The sequence below is a fragment of the Copadichromis virginalis genome, linkage group LG14 (assembly GCF_057382275.1).
Source record: "Copadichromis virginalis isolate Kocher_CV1m ecotype Utaka linkage group LG14, C_Virginalis_male_GT1.1, whole genome shotgun sequence".
NCBI classification, from domain to species: Eukaryota; Metazoa; Chordata; class Actinopteri; order Cichliformes; family Cichlidae; genus Copadichromis; species Copadichromis virginalis.
The window spans coordinates 37,973,793-37,989,514 of NC_140631.1; positions in this window are offsets into that span (position 1 = coordinate 37,973,793).

Genomic DNA, 15,722 nt, shown 5'->3' on the forward strand with positions numbered 1-15,722 from the left:
TGGGAAAGTCGTATTTTTTCAGGCTCCAAGATAACAAAAAGAATTGAGTATGAGCAACAGAAAGATAACATCAGCCAAAGTCTGTGGTTCAAAATAATATTTTCTCCTATATCTCATATAGTCTCTTATATCGCATTAGTTTCAAAATCACAACATAGCAGCCCAATTTATGTTCAGTTATATGACATAAACTTTGTGTCTTTATTAATCCTCATGTTTATTGATAAAACAGACTGGAAAAATCACCACTAGTATTTGCTAACACAAGTAAATGTATAGAAATCCTCCCATGGGATGTGGAAATTGCACTCTGCCTGAGTGGATCTTCTTTTGTCTGAACGCTGCGTGCCAGGAGTGCAGACACAACTCTGGAGCTATCATTATGATTAAAGGCTAAGCCCAGACTCACACTGGCAGGTGAACACCATTAAGTCTTATACCATATCTAAAATCTTGTACACTTGTACTTAAACGTGCTATTTTGAGGTTTCAGTATGTTCAAACCAACAAGTGATGCACTAATAACAGTCAACATGTTGGCCCCCCGAAAACGCATAACCTTAAACGATAACCACTGACTATACAGTGGAAGTGGAGCGACGACCAACGAATTTTCATCCAGTAGCGTATCAGCTGCACATTTCTAACATTACTGAATCATTGCAGAAATGAATCCAGTTCTAAGTACTTTTACTATCTCGGTGTTTCATTTTCAGCCGGTCAGGTTTCACAGCAGGACTGGGAGCATAGACGAGGAAAACTATCCTTCTGAGTATCTATATAGTCCCTTCTCCTCATTCCTGCGAGCCTTTGAATGTAATCAAGCGATTTAGATCATTTCTCAAATCTCTTCAGTGTGATTGGACTAATTCAGTTGATCATTAATGGGTCTGGAAAGCTGACGCCAAGCCGTTTCAGTGCGTCTCTTGTGTGATTCATTAAAGGTCTTTAACTCGTACAGGATACTTTCCTGAAGCGCTGAAATGGATTGCCAAAACATGTTTTGCAAGATGGGCTTCATGAAGAACGCCTCTTCAGAAAATCTGTCACAGTTCCCACATGGTGATGCTGGCAATAGCTCAATGTAAAATAAAATCTTTTTTTACTGAAATAAAAATTAAAGATGACAACCAGATGGATTTCAATGCCAAATTTTAAATAATTTAGAATCAATTACCTCCAAAATTACCCAGCAACTTTGAATTTTAAATATTTTTCCACTGTAACAGAACAAATGTAAAGGATAGATGGACAGCAATAAGGAAAAAAGCGAGGATGAGGGGGGGAAAGGACAGATGAAGGGGAATAGCGGTCGTCTACTAGCAGTTCTATGAAACTGTATGTACAGGATTTTGCTTTGAGAATAATGCTGTCGTCTTACATCGTAAGTGTTAGGATAATGTTGTTTAGATCAAAAACAAACCTGTTTAAAGACATTGAAATGATAGGAAGGCACCTTTTGGTCATTTTTAGCATTAACCTGCATGTACATGTAGTTCTGGTTCAGCCTGTGTCAGTTTTTCCAGCAAGTAAGTTTCTTGTGGTCACCTCACAGCTTGAACTTATATCTTCTTTATGCACCTGTGTGTTTCCTCCAGTTCCCCATCTTTCTTACACAGTCTAAAGACTTACATGTGAGAATAACTGATAATTATAAGTTGGTCATGAGTGTGGGAGGGGATGTTCTGTCACTGTGTTAGCCCTGTGAGAGACTGGCATCCTGTCCATGTTTTACTCCTCCATCTATTCTATGTTCAATTGAATTTTCAATTCAATTTTATTTATATAGCACCAAATCACAACAACAGTCACCTCAAGGCACTTTATATTGTAAGGTAGACCCTACAATAATACATACAGAGAAAACCCAACAATTATATGACCCCCTATGAGCAAGCACTTTGGCGACAGCGGGAAGGAAAAACTCCCTTTAAACAGGAAGAAACCTCTGGCAGAACCAGGCTCAGGGAGGGGCGGGGCCATCTGCTGTGACCGGTTACGGTGAGATACAGTCTTTGACTTTTTTACACATGCATATACACATTCCTTTCAGTGCTCCTCTGCATTTTCTTAGCCATTCATTCAGCCAACATTCCATCCTTTCATCATTTTCTTCTACTTTATATAATTTAGTGTCACGGGATGCTGGAGCCTATGCCAGGCAGGTACATCCTGGACAGGTTTCAAGTCTATTCAAGAGCCAACACAGAGGGGACAATAATACACATTCACATACCCAATTTAGAATCCCAAATTAGCCTTTGGTATGTGGATGGAAGCTGGAGTACATGGAGAGAACCATACAGGTTCAGGTAGGACATGCAACCCAGCTATCAGGTGGATTCAAGAGAAGAAACTTAATTTCAATTTCTAGCTATCTTAAGTTAAAACCAAGAGGACTTGTATAAGGAAAAAAAAGAGCCGGGAGAGCATTATGAGTGGCAAAAAGTGTCAGCCTTCCCAGGCTAACACAAGCTTGCTTTTTTCCATACCTTATCAAGTGTTAACAGCAATCAGTTAAGTAAACACTTAAAGACTCTTGCAGCACCACTGCAGGCGCTGCAGAGGGCAATAACAGGAAATACTGCACTTTGACCTTCTGGCTGTGTTTGTGGCTGATACAGGAGCATTTGGACTCATAAATGCCAGAGAATCATGCAGAGTTATATACCTGCAAAATGCAACTGGATGCAGTAATTGTATTTCTGGCATGTGACAGAATACATAATCTGCATTTTTATGCATTCTGGCATGCTAAATAGTATGGTAGCATTATTATTGGAGCACATTCTATAAGATCTGTCAGAAAAACAACCACAAACACCCAATTTGGTTCATAAATTGTTGGACTTTTCTCTTTGTGTCCTTACAATATCAACAACCTTGAAGCAATTTCGTTGTGAATAGACACTATGCACATACAACGGAATTGGACTGAACTAAATAACAGTGCTCTGGTTTCTTTGTGTTGTTATTCCTCTTCTGACAGCAGCAGACAATAAGGATTCATGGCTCAAAACAAATGATTCCTCTGTCTGAATGGTGGGAAAGCAAAGGAGTGCTGTCAGTGGAATTCTTAAGATTAAAGAGCTGAGCTGTGAGTAGGAATGGGGAGGAGAAAACCTGTGTGATCCTTCTGAGTTGCTTTCGGTTAAACCCACAGGATTCTCAGCTTTGTGTGAAGTCAAAGTGTGTGCGTGCACCACTCCACCCTCGATGACTCAGCTCTCAACTGCTCTGCACTTTGTAGGGATTAACGGAGGCATGTGGCAGACAAATGTTGTTTCTAATGAGTACGGAAACTGCATTTATCACCCTGAAAGCTGACAAGCATTGCATACTCTCTGTGAGGCAGAAATCACAATTTTCTTAAATTGCAGTCGACCACCTTTCAAAAAGAAGCACTCAACCAAAAAATTGTTTGAAGTAGTGAATAAAATCAGACTTTGTACGAAAAAGTGACTGAGGGGGGTGCATTTGAAAAATTTATTATAAAATACATAGAGTAGCTCAGGTGTCCTTCTCTTTGTCCAAACTGGGATGGGGATCAAATTTGGTATATTTGTCCTTTTATATCTGCCACCGTTGTCCTTAGTATTTCGAGTATCTCCTTGGTGTAGTGGTTGACACATTCACCTTGCATGTAAGTGAAGCTGGGATGAGACACAGAACACTCAGATGGTCGAAAGCTGTGATGACCTCCGCCAAAAGTATGCATAATAATTATGGGATCAATACTGGTAAAAAAAACCTGAGAAAAAAAACAGAGCTTCAATCATTTCAGAAGATTCTACAAAAGAGTTCTGGTTTAGATTCAAGAAATGTTCTCAAGTGCTCAATCAATCCACAGCAGGAGACTAGGGGCTGGTTTCTTGTTGAAGGAGTGATTTTCAAATTGGGTTGGGGGGAGCTCGTACTAGATAAGTTCAAACAGTATTTTTCGTTGTACTTGACAGTTGTGCAGCACACACTTGTGCCAGTGGTACAGCATAAAAAGCATTAAAGTGTGTTGTTCAGCCAGCACAGTATGTGCAAGAAAACCTGACTTTGACCAAACTTTAAAATCACACATATGGATAGATTGTAGATCACTTTAACATAAAGTCTGAAGCTGAGATGACGAAGAAACTTCTCTTCTTGAGCTCACGATACATCATCAATATAAAATACCCTCAAGCAGCAGGAGCTTGCAGTGCTGCAGCCAGGGAGCTGGAGAAGGCTCAGACTGAGTAATGATCTTCCCCTGATTAGTCAGAGGGCGGGCAGGACTGTACAATAAGCAGGAGACAGGAGAGACAGTGGAGAGAGGTAATGACTCGGCCTAGAAACAATGTTTGGACTAACAGGCTCCACAGATGAGGAGCCACTACAGACAAAAACATAGCTTCTTGTTCTTTGCAAGAATTTCATCACGAGTCTCACAGGTTGAATCAACAACTGCTTCAGTGAGAGATGGTCTCTGTGGAAGGAGACGCTCTCATTTTCAGTCAGAAAAGAAAAAAGAATGCTTGCACTTTCTTAGTAGGAACACAAAATTGATTAATATTAATAAAGAGTGAGTGAGGAAGGAATCAGGAGCAGCTTAACAGCTTAATCGTTGTTCATTAGTGGTTTCCTAATAACTTGCAATCCATAGCCAGAGGTTAAAGTGGGCGGAATGGCATTCTGGCACTGTAAGTTAATGTTATAGTTCATTTTAGATTCACTAATAAGGTGTTAGAGCTGTACATGATGTGTTGCTGAAGTCATCTGGATGTTTCTTAATCTATTTTTTAAGGAAATTAAATAATGATAATTCCATGTTATTCAGACTAGACACTAAGTGCAGGTTAAACTGGATAGTTTGCAGTGTTGTGTTCCAGATTACAGTGTGAGACTATGTTGGACAGGTGCAGGGCCCGCTTTGGTATCTTTGGCCCTGGGAAGCACCAGGGACATTATAAGAGAGAGAGACTGGGCACTCAGTTCTGAATTAACATTTATGAGAAAATTTTGGATAGAAAGTAAGTGGGGGAACTATCAGAGGGGAAGCTTTTAAAACCTTGCAAAGTCAGCAAACTTTTTAGCAATCTGTATCAGATTTGACTGAATATCCTGTGCATGGCATTTTTATGTGTAGTTGAACTTTGAAGTGAAAGATAATGCTTCAAAATAACTGTAACTATAAGCCATTGGATGTGTTTCGATATAGCTGACATGTAAAGAGACTTTATCATTTTGAATATAAGTTTATCATCCACTTTTCAGCTTTAATGGCACATGTAAACTCCGCCTATGTAGCTTTTCCCACCTCCCAAATCCCACTAACTCTTGTCTGTAGCTGGTAGTACTCGGAAATATTGATTTCTGATAATAACAGTTTACTAAAGAACGAGCTTGAACATATTATGTTAGGATCAAAAGTAGTTTATAATTATCTATAAGTCAATCTTACTCATTTTCTTTGAGAGTTTTTACCTCTGATCCAAACACATTCACTGCTCTGTAATTCTCTTTGTGTCACCTTAAGCACCATTATGAGTAGTTACACATATATGTAATTGTTTTGAAGGTAATAGTGTTCCTGTTTTATTTCATACTGCTTTCAATTTCCCTTCCTTGCTATGGTAGTTTTCCCACCTTCTGCACCACCTGCTCCCAATCAGTTAATCCCTCTCCCCAGTAAACATTCTCCCCTCGGTGTTTCCCTGTCACTGACCAGATTGGGTTGTTACAACCAGATGTTGAGGTATTTCAGCAGTTTCTTGAGTTTCAATGTTTTTTGGGCCATACTTTTTTTGTTTATTTTGCTTCATTATGTTCTCTGCACAAATAACCTTCTGCCTGTCTTTTTTCTCTGTCCATCAGCTGGTTAGTTTGCCACCCGACCACCATGAACTTTTTTATTTAAGATTTGGATTTTATTATTGTCTCCTGTGTCCTGTGTATCATTTGTCATTACAAGACGCTCTGAGGACATCTTCCCAATTAGCTTCTATGTATCTGTCCTCTTAAGAAAAATAAAGCTAGTATTGGTATATAAATATACAAAAGAGTGCTATTAATGATAAGTTAAGAAATAAACCCATCACCCGCTTACCATATATCTTGTATATATCTGCAGTATGCAATAACTACCTTTAGCTTTTAAGTGAGTTTCCTGACCACTCCGTAATGAACTGCTATAAGCAGAGGTCATGTTGTCCAACTGACTGTGTGTCGTTGTGTCTGACTGGTATCCAGTGTCCAGCCCCTCTAAGCCCAGTAACAAGGCCCTGCTGGGCCACAACTAAAGCCTCCAGCACCACAAACAATGGAGCAGGGCTTTATGATGGGTCGAAGCAAACTGCTGACTGTCCACTAGTGCTAATACGCCCCTATTCTGTCTTATCTCAGTGGTGTCACTCTTCCTTCACAAACACATACACACACACTTACACATATGTGCATATTCAACATCTATTTCCCATCTTTGCAGTGGTTTGCAGAAGAAAAAGGGATTTTAGCCATCGTTACATTTATAAGTCCATACACTAAGATGGCCCCTCTATACTCCTGTAGCTCCATTCACCATTCACTATCTATCCATTTACCATCCATCCATAGATTCATCCATCCATCTCTCCACCCATCCATCCATCTCCCAGCCCTCAGACCTCTCCACCCTCTCTCAATTGCTCTCTTTCTGTTTGTGGTCGATGCCGAGCGTGTAGCTCAGTCTCCCTCGGGCCCAAACAGTCAAAAGGACCCCTGGATAAACTCCAACATTCACCTGCCTCCCCCAGCTCTGCCTCCCAGCTCTTCCAATCCCGCAGCCTGCACTTGGGCTGCTCCACCGGTGTGTTTCCTCCTTCGGATTCCCACTGTGGACCATGTGTGAGTGTCTGCGTGGAATATTCAGAGTCACCTGGACACCTTCCTCCGATGCAGGTCAGGATGAATCAGTTATGTGTTGCTTTACTGCCCAGAGAAACACAAGCTCCCTGGAAATATTTTGCAAACTTTGTATTTGATGCAAAAAATGTATTTTATACTAAATTACATTTGCTCATCATCAAAGGAATGATTCTCTACTGTTTCTGTTAAGCTTTAGGACCATCTCCGGCTGTGAGTAGGTTAAAATAAAAAAGTTACATTTGGAAAAAGAATTGTCCACTTCATTCACTTTAGTTTAAAGAAATATCTGGAGTAAATTATGATAATGAAATTGAGGCTCATTACCATGGATTAACATCCTCTTCCGTGGTTTTACTTTTCTGCTTTTTTATTGTCTTTGTTTATAAGATTTTTTACCACTTTTGGGATGAATTTAGTTCATCTTATCTTGGACCTACCTTGAAGTTCATCAGAACTGGTTTGTGATTAATGAAAATATTGTACTTTGGCTTAAATTTTAAAAAATATTGAGGGTTGATTTCAAGTTATAAGCCTCTGCTGCATGCTGTTTGAAACAGGAATCGCTCTTTCTGGATTTTTAGTCGTAAGATGTGGGCTGCATGGTGATTTGGTCTTTGTTCTTGTTCAGTATTTGGTGATACTTTGGCCAAAGCTTGGTCACAAAATTGTTGTTGTCCATTGTAAATCGCTGTAAAAATAACAAAAATGATGTCAGCTTGACAAGCTGATAGTGACTCATTGGCTGTTAGTAGATCTGCCAGGCAGCAAGTCAAAATGTATCCTGTTACATGTAACTCTGTTTCATTCACACTGTATTCTGCACATTATTAGAATCAGCCTTGTTACAAACAATTACGTACGTACTTTCTAGTTAGACTCGCAAGACTGTTTTACATTTTTGGATCTTCACAATCAGCAGATTTTGCTTTACTTGCAAAATTATCCTAATTAGAATAAAAATTTTAGTCAGATGTATTTTTTCTTTTACATAATAACAAATTAGAGGGAAGATAAGCAGAAGAAACTAGTAATAGAATAACAATATCTTTAACCTGATACATTCATATGTGCCAAGATCACAGTAATGTAAGCATTTGATGAATGAAGTCTAACAGTTGTTTGAGATCTTTGTGTCACTTGACAAGTTTTCTTTTGTAATGTAGTTGCCATTTTGTTTGTACACTACTTGCTTTTATCAATTTTCATATGATAAAAGTTGTAAATGATTACATTAATTTTGGGCTATGAAGTACCCACTACCGCTTATACTTTGTGCATTGAACAGCCCCAACCAAGTTTTTGTTTTACCTGTAAACACAGAAGATGAACATTCCAACAAAAACACATTTCTATTTTTTTCTTTTTCTTTCTTCTTTTTTTTTTTGCAGATCCACCTATTCATAAAATGTCATAAAAACATCCAACAATCAATCTTTGTCAAAATGCAATTCAAAGGCTGCTGAATCCTTCACACCCATCTCTATTAATACCCTCAGGTCAGGTCAGTGCGGTGAAAGGTCATCAGGTCACAAGTTAAGGTGAAGCTGAGGGAAGGAAGTGAGCATTTTGTCACTGATAACATTTTCCAGTTGCTGTTTAGTTTATCTGCTCATGCTGATGAAGTGTGTACATGTAGGAGAGAGAGAACAGCAACAATCTGCTTCCTCTGTGTGTTTCCAAGACATATAATCCAGCATGACGTAAGTCCAGGCAGACTGAGACGATACCCTTCTTCTCATCCAGTTGGGTATCGCATTGAGCACACGTTTGCTCTGTATATGCAAGCCACCTCTTTTCATGCTGTAACTGACTTAATCGATGTCATATCTGTTGTCACTGATGCCTGTTTTGTTCTGTGTGGGGGACTTTCTGCTACTGTCCATGGGACATACCAAGAAAGAGACACGGTGGCAGATAGAAATAGAAATAGGCAATAACAATCTTCTAACACATACAGCTACATCTGTCTGAAAGTCCTGCAAAATGTATCTAAAATAAATGTTCTTGTTGTCAGACTGCATCTTCACTCTGAAGGTCAGGTTGGGTTATGTTTATCGTGTCCACCTGGAAGAACATCTAACCTCAAGCAGAAATGTCTGTTGAGAATAGTTTTCACTTGTATTGATATGTTAATGTATTTTTAAACTGTTACTTAAATTTCAAGCCATATCATGTTTTTATGCTCTAATGGCAGCTGAACTGCTAAACAGAACTGTATTTAAGGCAATAAGATGTATAATGTGCATGGATGACTTCCAGCCAATCAGAAACTGGTATTTTCAGCAGCCGCAGCAGGCATAAATTAAAAAGTAATAACCTCTGAGAAGTGGTAGCTATGATATCACCCAGCACCCCACCCCCATGCACGCAGACAGGCTGTTAGACGATGTTTTTACCGTGACACACACTGACACACACACATACCTACACACTGCCTGCTCCAGTTTCCTGGCCCATTTAAGCGCTGACGAGGGCATAACTGTGGGTCTGGTGGGACCTCGTGCCCAGTGCCACACCTCGCCCCGTCTCGCCTCCTCCACCCCCATCCCACTCTAGAAGCACCGCTCCTCACTCCCGTGTTTGCTCTCCTCTATCTGATCCCTCAGTCCAAATAACATAAAATCATATCAGCAGATCGTTGCTGTTTTATGAAAAGCTTCTGCTGAAATTAGGAGAAATATGTGTTTTACTCAGTGATACTTCTGACATAGGACTATGTAATCCTTCAGACCGGGTTACTACAAAGTAAAATACCTACAGATACCTTCCACTCTCTTTCTCTCTCAGCCTTCATCCCGCTATTGTCTGGCCCTGCCCTTGATTCAGGATCCCCGGCCTTCTCTGTATCTAAATCCTGGCTTTGTGTTGGAGCTGAAATGCAACAATGACCATGTTAGCTGACACAGTGTTGGCTGTCTGATCTGCGCTGACAGCAAGCCCCCCCTCAACCCCACCTCTGCTTGGCTTACTGGAAATGCAGATAGCTATTGCTCATCTGCAGGGCTATGGGCTGGTTGGTTGGGTCGGCTCTATGGGGGTTACGTGGTTGGTGTGCAGGTGATGGGTTATAAAGCTCTGGGCTTTGAGTGGAGGTTTAAATGGTCTGCAGGTGTTTTCAGTTGTATTTTGTTTTTTTGGCTAATTAAAAAGATGTCAGCCCAATGCTGTGTGGTCATATCCACAGTCCAGAGCAGAGGTGTGTAGCTGCCCTGCAGGTGTGCAGGGACTGTATTCAAGTATCCATGAACTTCATCGGTTCACCAAAACATTTTCGTTTTTAAATTGCTCCACCTGAGCCAAGGCTGAGCATTATGCTCTCAGTGTTTTTGCTTGTCTTTGTGTGTAAGCAGAGAATTGTACAAATCACTAAACTAAATTTCTTGAAACTTGGTGAAGAGGAGGAGCATAGGCAGAGAAAACATAAACTTTGGTTGAAGACACCTTTAGCATTTCCAATTAATAATTCTACTATACAAAGTTCACTAGAGGGTGAGACCCTTTTGTTTACAAGTGAAACTAATTCACCTTCTGGGACAAAAGAAGGCTTGGCAAGAAATGTTTTTGGAGGTGGTACAGCAAGATGCCTGTTTCTACATGTTGTAAATTAAATCCAAAGTTTTCTTCACATACTTTGTTATTGCTGATTATTTGGTATGGACTCACTGCGGCCAAAAACAGTATCCCTCCTTCTCTGCTCCTCGGGTTATTTAGCCATGCAGTTACTGAAAATGAATTCCTTTTTCATGTGAGTAAACCATGAGCATGTCTTTTTACTTTTTTACTTTTCATCTATTCACTACGTGATCCCTTTTCACATTCTTTCAGTAGCCCATGTCTTTGGACTAAACAATATTATATGGTGGCTTTGGCACAGGAAGCGGGTCATATTCTAATTGGAAGGTTGTCAGTTCGATCCCTGGCTGCTCCAGTCTTCATGGGACTGGATGTTGAACCTTGAGTTGCTCCCAATGCATTCATCGGAGTTGCTTACAAATGAATGTGTGTGAATAGGTTAATGAACATGCTGCATAAAGCACTTTGAGTGCAAAAGCGCATATCAGAACCAGTCCATTTAATATATTCACTATGAATGCTTTGGGTAGGAGCACCTTCTCTGGAGAGTTTAGCTGTGATGATCTGCATAATTATCCTACATACCGCTAAGCATTTAGGAGTGGAACCTGCAGCTATGGTTGATGAAGTTGTTTACTTTCCAGGATCAAATTCCTTTTATGCAGCTGAGTTACTTCCACTGGAGTGAGCGCCTCTCCACTTCGTTTCACCTCAGTGAGTGTGAAGTTGTTGGTTGTGTTTTGGTTTGCACGAGTGCCACCTTGGATCTCTTCTGTAAGTGGCAGCTGCCAAGTATGAGTTTGTATACACTAACATGCAAGTTCTCAAATGAGTGGGGATGTCAAGGGAAGGAAATATGGAGTGAATATGAACTTTTTTATATAATACTGTTAATGATTTATTTAGAAAATGTCAGTGTAGATGTAGATGTTTTAATGCTTCTGAAAGGAGAGGAGAAAAACATTCCCAGTGCCACTGCATTAATATTTGGACAACATCCACAGTGTTGAAGATCCTTGAATCCCAAACAGCTCAGTGGGTGTAAAGGAAAAGAGAGTTTAGCAGCAGGTAATCTTTTGGTTTCTAGATGACAGTTGAGAGGACTTTGGCTCGCCAGCTGGCATGTATAAATTCTGCAACCAGCTGGATTACTGCAAATCATCAGTGAATTCAAGGAAGCATACAGAGACATACACAAATACACAGACATACACACACGGCAATGCTCAAATTCAGGCAGGAATACACAGAGACAAGCATATATAAATACACACACAACATCCAGCTCACAACAGCAGCTGCTTCCTTGAAATACATCACACTTTCTCTAAAACAAGATCCAAGGCCTGCTGTTCCTATTTTCAGCCACTTGGGATAAAAATAGCTTCTAGGGAGAAACATCACTCACTGATAAATTCATCCTGATACTTACTGGAAGCAAAGACGAGCTGAGTTTTTATTAGAGCTGTTTTCTTGTTTATATTGGCTCAGCTGAAACACCGAAGCAACCAACAGTTGGCGTCTTGCTGGAAAGAAAATCCACCTTTCAGATGTCACACAGCAGGCGCTTACACAAACTCAATACACTTTTCTTTGGAAACAGTCCCATTTTTCTTGCATATTAAGTCATTATAACTTATTGGAAGATCAATGACTCTGGCATATTTTGTAAGCTCAGCAATGTGCAGTTGGATAGCAGATGAGTAGGAGGAGCGTTTTCAAAGTAAAAAGAGTGACCTTTGAGCTTTTGTTTTATAGCCTGTTGTCTGTGTTTCAGAAATGATATATCATTAACTCAGTATTGTTATAGGCATTATTTACATTCCTCTTTAAAACAAGTAAAGGGGTCTCTCTATAGAAGCTAAGAGTTAAGTCTGCTTATCTCCTTGGCATCATAATTATAAATAATTGGCATCATGTATTCTGCAAGCTTTAACAAGTTCTCATTTTTAGATTTAAGATGATAAAGTTCATCTTTCCAATTCTTCTCATTCACTGTCTTAATAGCTTGCAGCAGGCACTGAGAGACAGAGAAACACTCGCTGCTCCTGCAGTCTACTATGACACAAACTTTGTTATCTTCTTCTCCTCCCTCCTTTATTACTATGGTCGTTCAGCCCCACCTCCAGGTGCCCTAATATGGGGGCATATCTCTACCCTCCAGCCAATCGGGTGGCTGCATGCATCCCTCCTCGAGATGGGGCACTGGCCAGGCCTGAGCTTTCAGTGAGGGGAGCAACAGGCTGGCTGGTGACAAGGGGCAAATGTTTAAAGCAAAGAGAGGGGGAAAAGAGAAAAAAGTACCAACAACAAATTAATGACAGCAGCCGACCAACACGAAGTGAGTGTGAAAGAGTCATAAGAACAAGAGAAGAGGACGAGCCTGAGAGTGAAGCTCTGCTTCTGTTGCTGCTGCTGCTGCTGCAGGTGGAGGGCCTGTCACCTTTGAGGACACGCTGAGGTTGAAAATTAAGGTAGGCTGTGTGGATGTGGTTTAATAAAGTCTGTGCTCATGCAACACTGCAGTCTGTGGATACCAGTCTGTTGCTGTGTAGGAAAATGTGCTAAAAGATGGGGAAGATTTTTGCTGGTTAGAGCAAATATGAAAGCATGTGTTCCTGATACTCTGTGTTATGGAATAGCAGCAGTGGTTTTTTTTCCCTTTTTTTTTGCTCTGTGTCTGTATAATTTAGCTATAAATCTGCCTGAAAACACATTGTTGTCTTTCTGAAAGGTTGGTTTAACATTTGGCAGCTCAGGAGCTGCTGAGAGCTGGGCAGAATAGTTTATGGAGCTGCCTGCAGACTCCAGTTTGCTGACATTGGAGAGCATAACAATAGTGTGCTGTTTAAATGCAAAGACAGTTTTAGTAAGACAGCTGCTGCTAGTGTTTATTCCAACATGCCAGTTGCTGGTTACAAACACGCGAGTATTCACTGAGGTTTATGGTAACTATTTGCAGCATGACATGTCGTTATGCTCCAAGTTTATAAGGGAGTTTTGTCAAGAGACCCAAGAGAAATAACACTTGAAAATTAATCAGAGCACTTATTTTAACCGTGTATCTGGCAGTGCCATTTGTTCAGCCCACATAACAGAGTGCCCTCATCATAAATAAACCACTCAACATTGTAAGTAGTTTACTGCTCTTTTAAACAACTGTCAGTAAACTACTCATGTCCCAGCAAGGTTTTTTTGTAAAAACACCAAGTGACCAAGCTCCTGGTGTACGCACTAGTACGTCTTTATGCTGCAGAGCACGCAGTCATTTCCAGTAGTCCCTGTCTTAATGTTACACACAGTGACAGCTGCAGTGTGACGGTCACAGGATCTGTTTGGCCCCCAGGTCCAACTTCACCGCTTACCAGCCTGGTATGTACGCTGGCTTAAAGTGGGTACAGAGGTATCACAGCCAAAGCACACCCACTCTGTGATTGAAGATCACAAACAAATAAGTCCCTCTGGATTACATAATGCATGCACTGGACATTTTTAGGCGATAAAAGCTACATCTTTGACAACAACACCAAAATAGACCAGCGAAACCAGAAGGCAGATTCTTCTTTCCAGCAACATTTGCACCAGCGCCCTAAAGGTTAAAGGTTAAAATGGTTTCATTTTTCCACTGGTTTAGGTGAACACATTTACTGTGTGTGGATGTGTGTGTCCACACTGAACTGAGAATAAATGACGTCAGAAATGAAATGATGGATGATGATAGCAGTTTCCTGGCGACAGATTTTGGGTGGTGGTTGCAGTTATGGGTGGGGTCAGTTTTAGACCGGCATTTAAGGGGTCAAGTGGGGTTAAGAGCTGACGGGGTAGTTCATGGGGGAGACCTCATGAGGAAACACCACTTGACGTACATGCAGGGTGAACTTCCTCTGGTGCACGCAGAGAGCTGAGAGGATGTTACAGGAAGGAAGACTCCTGTAAACAAAAGACCTGAAAGTACACTTGTTTTGCTTTGCTTTTCTTTGAGGCTTTATTTTAAACATGGTAAAATAACACAATAAAACATAAGGAAGGAGTGGGGAGAAGCACAAGGTTATTTAATCACACCCCATCTTCAATATTTAGTAACTTTACTTCCTGTTTTTTTCCTTCTCGCTCATAAATCCTTGTTTACATTCTTCTTTCTATAAATTTATTGTATAAGCCCAATAACACACCAAAAAGACGCACAGATAGAAATAGGTATGCATAGATACGCACACTTATAAATACATATACATGCACATGCATCTATATATACATAAAAAAAAATCAAAAATAGAAAATAAGTATAAATAATTGGTGAGACATCCAATCAAAACCTTTCTTTGTTCCTTCCTTCCCTGCAAAAACTACCTCTACTATTTTACGTCTTTTTAAACTGTGTCAGTTTGTTCAAATTATAAGATGCTTATAGTTTGTGTGTTTTATCCTAAGCTAACCTGAGCCGTGACTGTCTTTCACTATGTGAAAATTCAATCGTTTAAAATAAAAACAAACTTCTGTTTATAAGAGGCATTTCCTGTCCAGAGGCTAACGCCTCCGGGTGTGCCTTGTTTTGCCCATCTGATGTCTCAAAGGGGCAGGAAAAACACTGGGATCTATCTCTCTCATCTTCAATGGTTTGGACATGATGCTGTTTGCTTGGTGCTTTTATCTAAAGTGGCGCACGGCGGCAACACTTCCGAAATTTGCAGTTGGAAAAGACCCGGTGGGATTCGGGGCCACCCGTGGTTTAGAGGCCACTGAGCTCCACAGTTTCTGTCTTCTTATTCAAACAGGACAGCACATAGTCACCCAATCACAGTGCATTTAAATTTACCTGTTGAAGACCATTTTCCCTTTTGGCTCCAGATTGTTGTAACGAATTACAGGTTTAAGATTCAGGTAATCAGTCTTTTTACAATCAATGTTCAATATCCAACAGGACAAAAAAAGCTGGAGCATTTCTTGGGTGTTAAAATGCTAAATTGTACATTTTCCATATTGTTACCAGTAGCAAAGTCCACCACTGACGTATTCTGCAGACTTCCAGTGGAAAAGATATTATGTAACATTTAGACAGGCGATAAAATAGCTAAGCTGTAAACTAACCTTTATCTGTAAATTAAAACCAGTGGAGCATCTTTCCTAAAACAATGTCCTTATTAGATTGAATGATGACAAGCCTCATTATAAACACTCCAGTGTGTATTATACTGCAGGTACTAATCCAGAGTCCCTCATAAAAACACAGAGCTGCACATATCCAAGCATCAAAACTCTCTGCACGTACAAGT